This window comes from Stegostoma tigrinum, chromosome 3 (genome assembly GCF_030684315.1).
Source record: "Stegostoma tigrinum isolate sSteTig4 chromosome 3, sSteTig4.hap1, whole genome shotgun sequence".
Taxonomy (NCBI): domain Eukaryota; kingdom Metazoa; phylum Chordata; class Chondrichthyes; order Orectolobiformes; family Stegostomatidae; genus Stegostoma; species Stegostoma tigrinum.
Window position 1 is genome coordinate 60,087,770 of NC_081356.1, and position 12,061 is coordinate 60,099,830.

Genomic DNA, 12,061 nt, shown 5'->3' on the forward strand with positions numbered 1-12,061 from the left:
GGATGGGGGTGAGGGAGGAAGTGTGGGGACAGGTGTAGCACTTCCTGCGGTTGCAGAGAAAAATTCCGGGTGTGGTGGGGCTGGAGAGGAGTGTGGAGCGGACAAGGGAGTCATGGAGAGAGTGGTCCCTCCAGAAAGCAGACAAGGGTGGGGAGAGAAAAATGTCTTTGGTGGTGGGGTCGGATTGCAGATGGCGGAAGTGTCAGAGGATGATACATTGGATCCGGAGGTTGGAGGGGTAGTACACGAGCACGAGGGTGTTTCTTTTTTGCTTGTTATTGTGGGGACAGGTATGAGGGGTGAATTGCGGGAAATGCAGGAGACACAGTCGAGGGTGTTTTGACCACTGCAAGGGGGAAGTCGTGGTCCTTGAAAAATCACAGATATCTGAGATGTACGGGAGTGGAATGCCTCATCCTGGGAGCAGATGTGGCAGAGGTGAAGGAATTGAGAATAGGGGATGGCACTTTTGCAGGAAGGTAGGTGGGAGGTGGTGTGGGCTTGAAATGGATATTGGTTTCTAGGTGGTTGCCTGAGATGGAGACAGAGGGGTCCAGGGAGGTGAGAGAGGTGTAGAGATGGTCCAGGTGAACTGAAGGTTGGGATGGAAGGTGTTGGTGAAGTGGATGAACTGTTCGAGCTCCTCGCGGGAGCACGAGGCGGCGCCGATACAGTCATCAATGTAACGGAGGAAGAGGTGGGGTTTAGGGCCAGTGTAGGTATGGAAGAGGGATTGTTCCATGTAAGCTACAAAGAGGCAGGCATAGCTTGGGCCCATGTGGGTTCCCATGGCCACCCCCTTTGTCTGTAGGAAGTGGGAGGAATTGAAAGAGAAGTTGTTGAGGGTGAGGACGAGTTCAGCTAAGCAGATGAGGGTGTCACTGGAGGGGGACTTATAATTGAGAAAGACTGTTTTATGGCTACATGTTTTGAAATGCAAGAAACTGATACTTATGCCAAGCACTGTATAAATACCTGTTTGAACAGGCAGTAATTAAAGTGGCTGCAGGTAAATTGAATCTGAAGATTTGTGTACAGATGTAGCTGGGTGGCAACAAGAAGTTGACTGGTCAATGGACTAGTGACCAGTTACCAATTACGAAAGCCTTCTGCCTGCCAACAATTACGCAACTGGTCTTTACACAACTGAACAGTTAGGGTTTGAAACAAGATACAGAGAAATGCTCTGATCTCTACGAACACAGAATTCTCTCTGTACTCTGCAGTTAAAGATCATTATAAATGTGAAAAAAATAAATTCAACTTTTCTGTTGTTCTAAGTTGGGTCTTTTGACTGATCATTCAGATACCTTTTAAAAGTGAACCAGCCACCATGTGTCTGTTGCAAATCAGTGAAATGTTTTAGTGAAGATCTATAGCTTCAGTTGTGGCTAGAGTTGTTTGTTGGTTCACCGAGCTGACTGGTTTTCATGCAAACATTTCACCCACTTCCAGATGACATCTTCAGTGCTGTCTAGCCTCCATTAAGGTGCTGTTATTTTGTTCCATTCTGAATTTGTATGGTCCGGTCTGTTATGGAGGGTAGTTCTGTTTCTGTTTTTGCTCCATAGAGGTCTGTAGATGGGGTCTATTTCACCATGCTTGTTTATGCTGCCAGTGGTTGAAAACAGGCTTCCAGGAAATTCTCATGTTTGTCTTTGTTTTGCTTGTCCCGTTAGTGTTATGTTGTCCCAGTTAAACTGATGTCCTTCTTTGTTGGAGTGAATAGAAACAAGAGAGAGTTTGTTTTAGCATTTTTCTGTGACTTGAAGTTTGTGTATCCTGGTGGCAAGTTTCCTGCTCAGCTGATCTAAACATTGCTTCTCGCAGTTACTGCATGGTATTTTATATTTCACATTTGTCCTGCTCATTGTGGTATGGGGTCTTTCGCCTTTGACATTAGCTGAAGTGTGGTTCTCGGTTTGTACGCTATCATTATTCCTTCGGCACTATCCACAACTCCACTGACCTTAGTGTTGTCTGCAAATTTACTAACCCATCCTTCTACGCTCTCATCCAGGTCATTTATAAAAATGACAAACAGCAGTGGACCCAACACCGACCCTTGCTGTACACCACTAGTAACTCGTCTCCAGGATGAACATTTCCCATCAACTACCACCCTCTGTCTTCTTTCAGCAAGCCAATTTCTGATTCAAACTGCTATGTCTCCCACAATTCCATTCCTCCGCATTTTATACAATAGCCTATTGTGGGGAACCTTATCGAACGCCTTGCTGAAATCCATATACACCACCTCAACCGGTTTACTCTCATCTACCTGTTTGGTCACCTTCTCAAAGAACTCAATAAGGTTTGTGAGGCACAACCTTCCCTTCACAAAAATTCAGGATTTGGTCTGTGTGTAGTCTTTCTGTATACCCTCGCAAGGAAATCACCATTGTCCGTTTGTTCCACCATTAGATTGTTGTTATGCTCTTCCCTGGTGAACTTAATCCTGGTGGATCATGGCAGGTCTCTGGCACTGAGCCTAGCCCTGTGTCACAGAAGGGAAGGGGGGAGAATAGGAGAGCAATTGTAGTGGGTGATCAATAGCAAGAGGCACAGACAGACAGTTCTGTGGATGCGAATGAGATGAACGGATGGTATGTTACCACTCGGATGCCAGGGTCCGTGATGTCTCAGATCTTATCTTCAAGATCCTTAAGGGGGAGGGTGAGCAACCAGCAGTCATGGTACACATTGGTACCAATGACAGAGGTAGATAAAGGACTGAGAATGTAAAAAACAAGCATGGAGTTAGCTTGGAAGCTGATGTCCAGGACAAACAGGGTAGTTATCTCTAGATTACTACCAGTGTCACGTGATAATGAAGTAAGAAATAGGGAGAGAGTGCAGCTAAACATATGGCTACAGGGCTGGTGTAGGAGGGAGAGCTTCCATTATGTGGATAATTAGAGCACATTCTGGGGAAGGTGGGACCTGTACAGCAAGGATGGGTTGCACCTGAACTGGAAGGGCACAAGTGTCCTGGGAGGGATAGTATCAGAGATAATGGGAACTGCAGATGCTGGAGAATTCCAAGATAATAAAATGTGAGGCTGGATGAACACAGCAGGCCAAGCAGCATCTCAGGAGCTCCTGAGATGCTGCTTGGCCTGCTGTGTTCATCCAGCCTCACATTTTATTATCCTGGCAGGGATGTTTGCTCGAGCTATACAGGACGGTTTAAACTAGATTGGTAGGGGGTGGGGCACCGGATTTGTAATTCAGAGGATGAGGTATTCAGCCTTCCAACAAATACAACAGCAAGTGATGTTGTTAATAAAGAAGTGCGGTCAATGGAGTGTAATTGTGGACACAGAGATGGATGAGGTGTATATACTTCAGTGCTAGAAGTATCCAAAATAAAACGAATGAACTTAGAGCATGGGTCAGTACTTGGAACTACAATGTTGTGACCATTACAGAAACTTGGGTAACTCAGGGACAGGAACAGTTGTTGGAAGTTCCAGGATTTAGATGCTTTAAAAGAAATAGAGAGGGTGGAAAAAGAGGTGGGGGAGTGGTGTTGCTTGTCAGGGCTGGTAGAGCAGCTACTGAAAGGCAGTTCGAAAATGATATGTCTACAGAGTCAGTTTGGGTTGAGATCCGGAACACGAAAGGAGCAGTCACTTTGTTGGGGGTTTTTTAGAGACCCTGTAATAGTTGCAGAGAAGTGGAGGAGCAGATTGGGAGGCAGGTACTGGAAAGGTGCAGAAGTCACAGGGTTGTAGTCATGGTTGACCCAAATATTGATCGGAAACATTTTACTTGTAATATTTTAGATGGAGAGTATTTTGTCCGGTGCGTTCAGGAAGGATTCCCGACGCAGTCTGTAGATAGACAAACCCGAGGAGAGGCCACTTTGGATTTGGTGCTTGGCAATGAACCGGGCCAAGCGTTAGACCTGTTGGCAGGAGAGCATTTTGGTGGTAGTGATCATAACTCTGTTACTTTTACAATAGTCATGAAAAAGGATAGGTATATACAGCAGGGTAAGATTTATAACTGGGGGAAGGGTAATTACAATTCTGTTAGGCAAGAACAGGGTAACATAAAATTGGAACAGATGCTGTCAGGGAAGAACACTATTGAAATGTGGAGAATGTTTAAGAGATGCATACTGCGTGCAATCAATATGTTTGTCCCTTGCAGGCAGGGACAATGCAGTCGAGTGAGGGAGCCTCTAGAGAGGTCGAACAACTGGTTAAGAGGAAGAAGAATGCTCATGTAAGGTTTAGGAAACAAGGAACGGAAAAGGTTCTCGAGGGATATACGTTATTCAGGAAGGAGCTGAAGGAAGGGCTAAGGAGAGCTATAAGGGGGTATGAGAAAACTGTGGCAGATAAGATCAAGGAAAACTCCAAGGCTTTTTACAGGTACGTGAGTAATAAGGGAATGACCAGAGAAAGGGTAGGGCCAATCAACGATTGTAAAGGTAATTTGTGCACAGAACCTAAAGAGATAGGAGAAGTCCTTAATGAATATTTTTCATCGGTATTCACAGCTGAGAGGGACCTAGTTGTAGAGGAGGACAGTGTGAAACAGGCAGGTAGGCTAGTGGAGGTTGCTTTTAGTAAGGAAGATGTAGTAGGAATTTTGAGGAACTTGAAGATAAGTAAGTTCCCTGGGCCTGATGGGATTTATCCAAGGATTCTATGGGAAGTGAGGCAAGAGATTGCAGGGCCACAGGTATAGTGCTGGAAGATTAGAGAGAGGCAAACGTCATTCCCTTGTTCAAAAAAGGGATAAGGATAACCCCAGAAATTACAGGCAAGTTAGTCTTACGTCAGTGGTGGGCAAATTATTGGAAAGGGCTCTGAGAGATAGGATTTAGGATCACTTGGAAAGGCACAATTTGATTTGTAATAGTCAGCATGGATTTGTGAGGGGTAAAACATGCCTCACAAACCTTATTGAATTATTTGAAGAGGTAACCAAACATGTGGATGAAGGTAGATCATTGGATGTGGTATACATGGATTTAAGTAAGGTGTGTGATAAGGTTCCCCATGGTAGGTTCATGCAGAGGTAAGGAGGCATGGGATAGGGAGAAATGTGGCTGATTGGATTCAGAAATGGCTGCCCCTTAAAAGACAAAGGATGGTAGTAGATGGAAAATATTCAACATGGTGCTCAGTTACGAGTAATATACCACAAAGGTCTGTTCTGGGTCCTCTTCTATTTGTGATTTTTGTAAATGATTTGGATGAAGGAGTGGTAGGGTGGATTAGTAAATCCGCGTTGTGGACAATGCAGAGGGCTGTTCTAGATTACAAAAGGGCATTGATAGGATGCAGAGTTGGGCTGAGAATTGGCAGATGGAGTTTAACCCTGAGAAGTGTGAGGTGATTCATTTTTGGAAGGAAAAACTTAAAAGCAGAATACAGGGTTAACGGAAAGTTTCTTGGCAGTGTGGAGGAACAGAGGGACATTGCCATTCATGTCCACAGTTTCCCGAAAGCGGTCACCCAGATAAATAGAGTTGTTAAGAAGGGGTATGGTGTGTTAGTTTTCATTAATAAAGGGATTGAGTTCAAGAGCTGTGAAGTTATGCTCCAGCTATACAAAAGCCTGGTTCAGCTACATCTGGAGTATTGTGTCCAGTTCTGGTCGCCTCATTACAGGAAAGATGTGGCAGCATTGGAAAAGGTGCAAAGGAGATTTACCAGGATGTTGCCTGGAATGGAGGGATGGTCTTACGAGGAAAGGTTGAGAGAGCTACAGCTTTTCTCTTTAGAATGACTAAGGATGAGAAGTGACATCATAGAGGTGTACAAAATGACCAGAGGTATAGATAGAGTAGACAGCCAGAGACTTTTTTCTAGGGTGGAGGTAGCTATTACCAGAGTGCATAGTTTTAAAGTGAGTGAAGGCAGATATAGGGGAGACGTCAGAGGTAGGTTCTTTCCTCAGAGAGTGGTCGGAGCATGAAATGCATTGTTGGGGCAGGTAGTGGAGTCAGCCTCATTAGGGACATTTAAGCGGCTATTAGGTAGGCATATGGATGATAGTATAAGGTAGGAGTGGAGGATAGATAGACCTTAGGATTAGGGTAGAAGTTCAGCACAACATTGTAGGCTGAAGGGCCTGTTTCTGTGATGTACTGTTCCATGTTCTATGAATATGCAGTTAATAATGTGTGTGTTTCTTCTAACTTTGCTTGTTTAATTCTCACAAAAGTATCGTCCACATACCTGATCCATAGTTTAGTTTGGATCTGGAGGAGTGCTGTGCACTCAAGTCTTTGCATAACTGCTTCCACTATAAGACTTGAGATGAGTGAACCCATGGGTGTCTTATTAATTTGTTCATATACCTGTCTGTTGAAGGCAAGCTGCATGGTAAGGCATAGGTCTAGTAATTTCAGCATATTGTCCTGGCTGATGATTTCATTGGACGTCTGTGTGAAAATGGGAAACCTATGCTAACTGGCTGAGCACTGCCTGCAAGCAATTCCATTTGCTACATGAACGCATCAGAAACCAGGTACTACCTCGCACTGTCATATACAAATCCCACCCTTAATAACCCACAAGCAAGATAAACAACTGAACGAAACAGCCACAGGATGCTATGAATTATGACAGCAGATGCCTATAATCACCTTCACAAATATGAACAAAAAATTACAACATGGTACATAGCACAGTACAGGCCCTTCAGCCCACGATATTGTGCCGACCTATTATCCTACTCTAAGATCAAACTACCCCGCACACCCTACATTTACTATCATCCATGTACCTATCCAAGAGTCGCTTAAATGTCGCTAATGTATCAGATTCCACTACCACCATTGGCAGCATGTTCCACACAACCACCATTCTCTGCGTAAAGAGCCTACCTCTGACATCTCCCCTATACCTTCCTCCAATCACTTTAAAATTATGCCCCCTCATAATAGTCATTTCCGCCCTGAGGAAAAAGTCTCTGGCTATCCACTCTATCTATGCCTCTCATTATCTCATCTCTATCAAGTCACCTCCCATCCTTCTTCACTCCAATGAGAAAAGCCCTGGCCTCCTCAATCTTTCCTCATAACACCTGATCTCCATTCCAGGCAGCATCTTGGTAAATATCCTCTGCACCCTTTCTAAGGCTTCCACATCCTTCCTCTAATGAGGCAACCAGCTGAACACAATATTCCAAGTGTGGTCTGACCAGGGTTTTATAGAGCTGCAGCATAACCTCATGGCTCTTAAGTCAATTCTGCTGCCAATGAAAGCTAACACAGCATATGCCTTCTTAACAACCCTAACACTTGGGTGGAAACTTTGAGGGATCTATGGACATAAGCCCCAAAATCCCAAGAATCTTGCCATTATCCCTCAAATTCAACCTTCCAAAATGAATCACTTAACACTTTTCCGGGTTGAATTCCATCTGCCACTTCTTTGCCCAGCTCTGCATCCTGTCAATGTCCGGTTCCAACCTACAACAGCCCTCCACACTATCCACAACTCCACTAACTTATGTGTCAGCAGCAAACTTATAAACTCACCCCTCCACTTCTTCATTCAAGTCATTTATAAAGACCACAAAGACCAGAGGTCCCAGAACAGATCCCTGTGGAACACCACTGCTTAAAGAGCTCCAAGCTCCTTGAAAAATGAGGACCGCAACTTCCCCTCCACAGTGGCCGAAAATGCCCACAACTATGTCTCTTGTATTTCCTATAACTCATACCTCACACCCCCTACCCGCAATAACAACCAAAACAGAATTCCCCTCGTCCTCACGTACCACCCCACCAACCTCCGAATCCAATGGATCATCAACCCAACACTTCCACAATGTGCAATCTGACCCCACTACCTAAGAAGACCTTCCACATCAAACAGATGTTCACATGCACATCCTCTAATGCGGTATACTGTATCCGCTGTTCATGTTGTGGCCTCCTCTACATCCAGGGAACCAAGCGGAGGCTTGGGGACGACTTTGCAGAACACCTACGCTCAGTTTGCAACAAACAACTACACCTCCCAGTCGCGAACCATTTCAATTCCCCCTCCCACTCCTTGGACGACATGTCCATCCTGAGCCTCCTGCATTGCCACAATGATGCCACCCAAAAGCTGCAGGGACAGCATCTCATATTTCTCTTGGGAACCCTGCTGCCCAATGGTATCAATGTGGACTTCACAAGCTTCAAAGTCTCCCCTCCCCCAACAGCATCCCAAAACCAGTCCAGCTCATCCCTGCCTCCCTCACCATTCCTCCCACCTCAAGCCCCACTCCCATCTCCTATCTACTAACCTCATCTCGCCTCCTTGGTCCGCCCATCCTCCCTAAATCCAATCAATTCCCTCCCTAACGCCCCACCTACATTCACCTTCACTGGCTCCAACTCCGCCTCTTTGACCTGTTTGTCTGCTCTCCACCCATCTTCTCCTTTATCCATCTTCTATCAGCCGCCCCCCCTCCCTATTTATTTCAGAATCCCCTTTCCCCCCTCCCGCCCCCCCGTTTCTGAAGAAGGATCTCGACATGAAATGTCAGCTTTCCTGCTCCTCTGATGCTGCTTGCCTGCTGTGTTCATCCAGCTCTACACCTTGTTATCTTACACTGAAATCTAATGGACTCACAGACGAAACACGACAGGCCAGCTGACAAACCATTGTCCCTATATCGAACAGGAGAAACCATCAAACACATTCAACGCATTAGAAAGAAAAGCCCTCAAAGGATTAAAGGAGCGCAGGAAAATCATAATCTTATCAGCAGACAAATGCCGCTTGACAGCTGTAGTGAATAAATCGGACTACGTTGATAAAGCATAAAAACTACTTGCAGATACCAACACTTACCAACAGAGGGAGTCAGACTCCACGCCACAATTACAGAACAGGATCACCTATACACTAAAGAAATTACAGTGGTTTTGCCAAATAACAAGAACAGACTTTCTAAAAATGAAACCCAATGGTTCAGACACCCACCCCCCGCCCAATTCTACGGACTACCCAAGGTGCACAAACTGGACATCACCCCTCAGACCCACAGTTTTCCTTGCCGGGTATATCAACACACAGGCTCGCCAAGGAGCTACAACATGGACTGAAACGCTTCACCGATGGATTGATTCACTGCATACACTCTGCACAGGAATTCCTGAATAACATCAGAACCATAAAAATCAACATGGATGAAATAATGGTCTCCTTCAACGTTATAGCATGATTCACCTCTATCAAAATGACACTAGTAAATGAGTCACTGGCTGAACTGGACAATCCGAAAACACAGACCTCCAATAAAACCATCGGCAAGGACAATATGCAGAAATTACCAGACCTTTGCCTTACCATATACCTGGCTGTTGAAGGCAAAGTGTATGAACAAATTAATGGGATACCCATGGGTTCACCCATCTTGGGTCTTACAACGGAAGCAGTTATGCAAAGACTTGAATGCACAGCACTCCCCCAGATCCAACCCAAACTATGGATCAGGTACGTGGACGATACTTTTGATCATTAAACAAGCAAAGTTGGAAGAAACGCACCACCTTATTAACAGCATATTCACCGGAATCAAGTTCACTGGGGGAGAGAACAACAATCAACTCCCGTTTCTGTACATAATGGTGGAACGATCAAATGACAGTGAATTCCTTCACAGTGTATCGAGAAAGACGACACACACGGACCAAATCCTGAATTACCACAGTAACCACCCCAGCGTTCACAAACAGAGCTGTGTCAAGATTCAGTTTAAACAAGCGATAACACACAACACCTCGGAGCTATGTGAAAATGAACTGGAATACCTAAACAAATTCATTGCACATGAAGAGTTTCCTCACAGCTTCATCCACCGATGCCTGGCACATGAACAACACCAAGAAGACACTTTATAACCCAAAACATTGGCTACCTTACCCTAGGATAGAAACATATCAGAACTGACTGCAGGACTCCTACAATCTCTTGGAATAATGATAGCACACAAGCCAATAGCCAAACTTCGCCAGCTACTGTCAAAGACAAAAGACCCCATACCCACAATGAGCAGCACAAATGTGAAATACAAAATACCACGCAGTAACTGTGAGAAGAAATACATAGGACAGACAGGCTAGAAATTCGTCACCAGGATACACGAACACAAACTTGCAGCAAAACAGCAAAACCAACCCTCCCTTGTTTCTATTCACTCCAACAAAGAAGGACATCAGTTTAACTGGGACAACATAACACTACCAGGACAAGCAAAACAAAGACATGCACGAGAATTCCTAGAAGCCTGGTTTTCAACCACTGGCACAATAAGTAAACAAGTTGAAATAGACCCCATCTACATATCGCTGCAGAGCAAAACCGGAAGCAAGACTACCCACCATACAAGACCAGGCTTTAAAAATTCAAAACAGAACAAAACAACAGCATTACAACAGAGGCTTGATAGCACTGAAGATGTCACTTAGAAGGAGGATGAAACATTTGGACAAAAAACCAGTCAGCTCGGTGAACCAACCAACAACTCAAATCAGTGCAAGTATCTGCATAAAAGCGGCTGTCAGGCGACATTTTGGCCTGCATAAGAATCACAAGGATGAACTTAGCAACTCATGAACAGAAATCATCAAACTTTCTCACATTTTTCCATTGTCTATAATCTGTCTTTCCCCGTCTATTCTTTTGACATTGTGTGAAAGAGGGAGTTTAAGGGGATTACACTTTTAATATGTAATGTTATGTGCGGATGCTTTATGTCCAATTACCTGCAACTAGGGTCTAATTACTTGTCATAAAAAGTCATTCTTTTTAAGTCCAGAAATTCAATCCATACTTTCTATCAACTCCAGTCTGAAAATCAGGTAAATTGGAGAATATTTTTCTTTAAACATCCTTGCCTTTTATGCCACTCTGGGCACAGCATAACTTTATTTCCAGTGCACTAATGCAGACAGCCATGACAACTCTGCAAGTTCCCCTTTAGCAGCATGATAATTGTTGAAGTTGAAATCAGCTGAAGTTGAGATCTGACTTTCAGAGCTTGAACAACAGTTGGCAACACTGTGGCAGGTCTGGGGGTGCAGAGAGCTATGTTGATTGCACACTGTGACAGGTTCACACTGCAATCTAAGGGACTGGAGAAGGAAAGGGAATGGGCAACTATCAACCAGTCCAAGATAAACAGGCAAATAGGCAAACTGATTTCTCACTCAAAAATTCATTTTCCATTTTGAAAACTGGCGAGGGCACTGGTTTCTCAAGCAAGAGCAGTCAGAGCCACAATTGTCATGGTGCGGTAGCTCGGCTGTACAGAAGTAAAGGAAGAAGAAAGAAGTGAGATATTTCTCAAAAAAAGAAGAAATGATGCCTGCTTGTAAGAACAAGAGCATCAAGAGTGAATTGAAGAAAACCTTGCCCATTCAGCATGTAGTTAGGATATGGAATGCACTGCCTGGAAGTGCAGTAGAGGTAGGTTCAATTGAGGTGTTCAATAAAGCATTGGATCAGACTAGATTAGATTAGATTCCCTACAGTGTGGAAACAGGCCCTTTGGCCCAACAAGTTCACACTGCCCCTTGGAGCATCCCACCCAGACCCATCCCCCTATAACCCACACACCCCCGAACACTATGGGCAATTTAGCATGGCCGATCCACATAGCCTGCACATCTTTGGACTGTGGGAGGAAACTGACGCAGACACGGGGAGAACATGCAAACTCCACACAGACAGTCACCCAAGGCCAGAATTGAACCTGGGTCCCTAGTACTGTCAGGCTGCAGTGCTAACCACTGAGCCACCATGCCGCTCCAAGAAATAGGCTGCCCGAATATTTGAATTTGGATCACAGGGCTCTGAAAACAGCATGCTAACCATTACACCACCGTAACCAGGACGATTAATCAGATAAAAAAAAATCATGTGCAAGTGTACAGGCAAACAGCAGGAAAAAATGCTCAATTATTGAGGTGATGCACTCACAATGAGCCAAACAGCTTCTTTCTCTGCTGTTTACTTCTGTGCTTCAGTGAAATGTTGAGGTGAAGTCAATCAACATCTCAAGGGCAGAAAGGGAACAAATTAAAACATAGGGT

At 44.6% G+C, this 12,061-nt stretch overlaps 1 protein-coding gene across 1 annotated transcript in view; it reads right to left on the reverse strand.

Moving 5' to 3' along the window:
* Positions 1-12,061, reverse strand: part of LOC125450724 (solute carrier family 28 member 3-like) — a 156,809-nt gene that overhangs the window by 41,083 nt on the left and 103,665 nt on the right. The gene's annotated exons all lie outside the window — the stretch shown is intronic.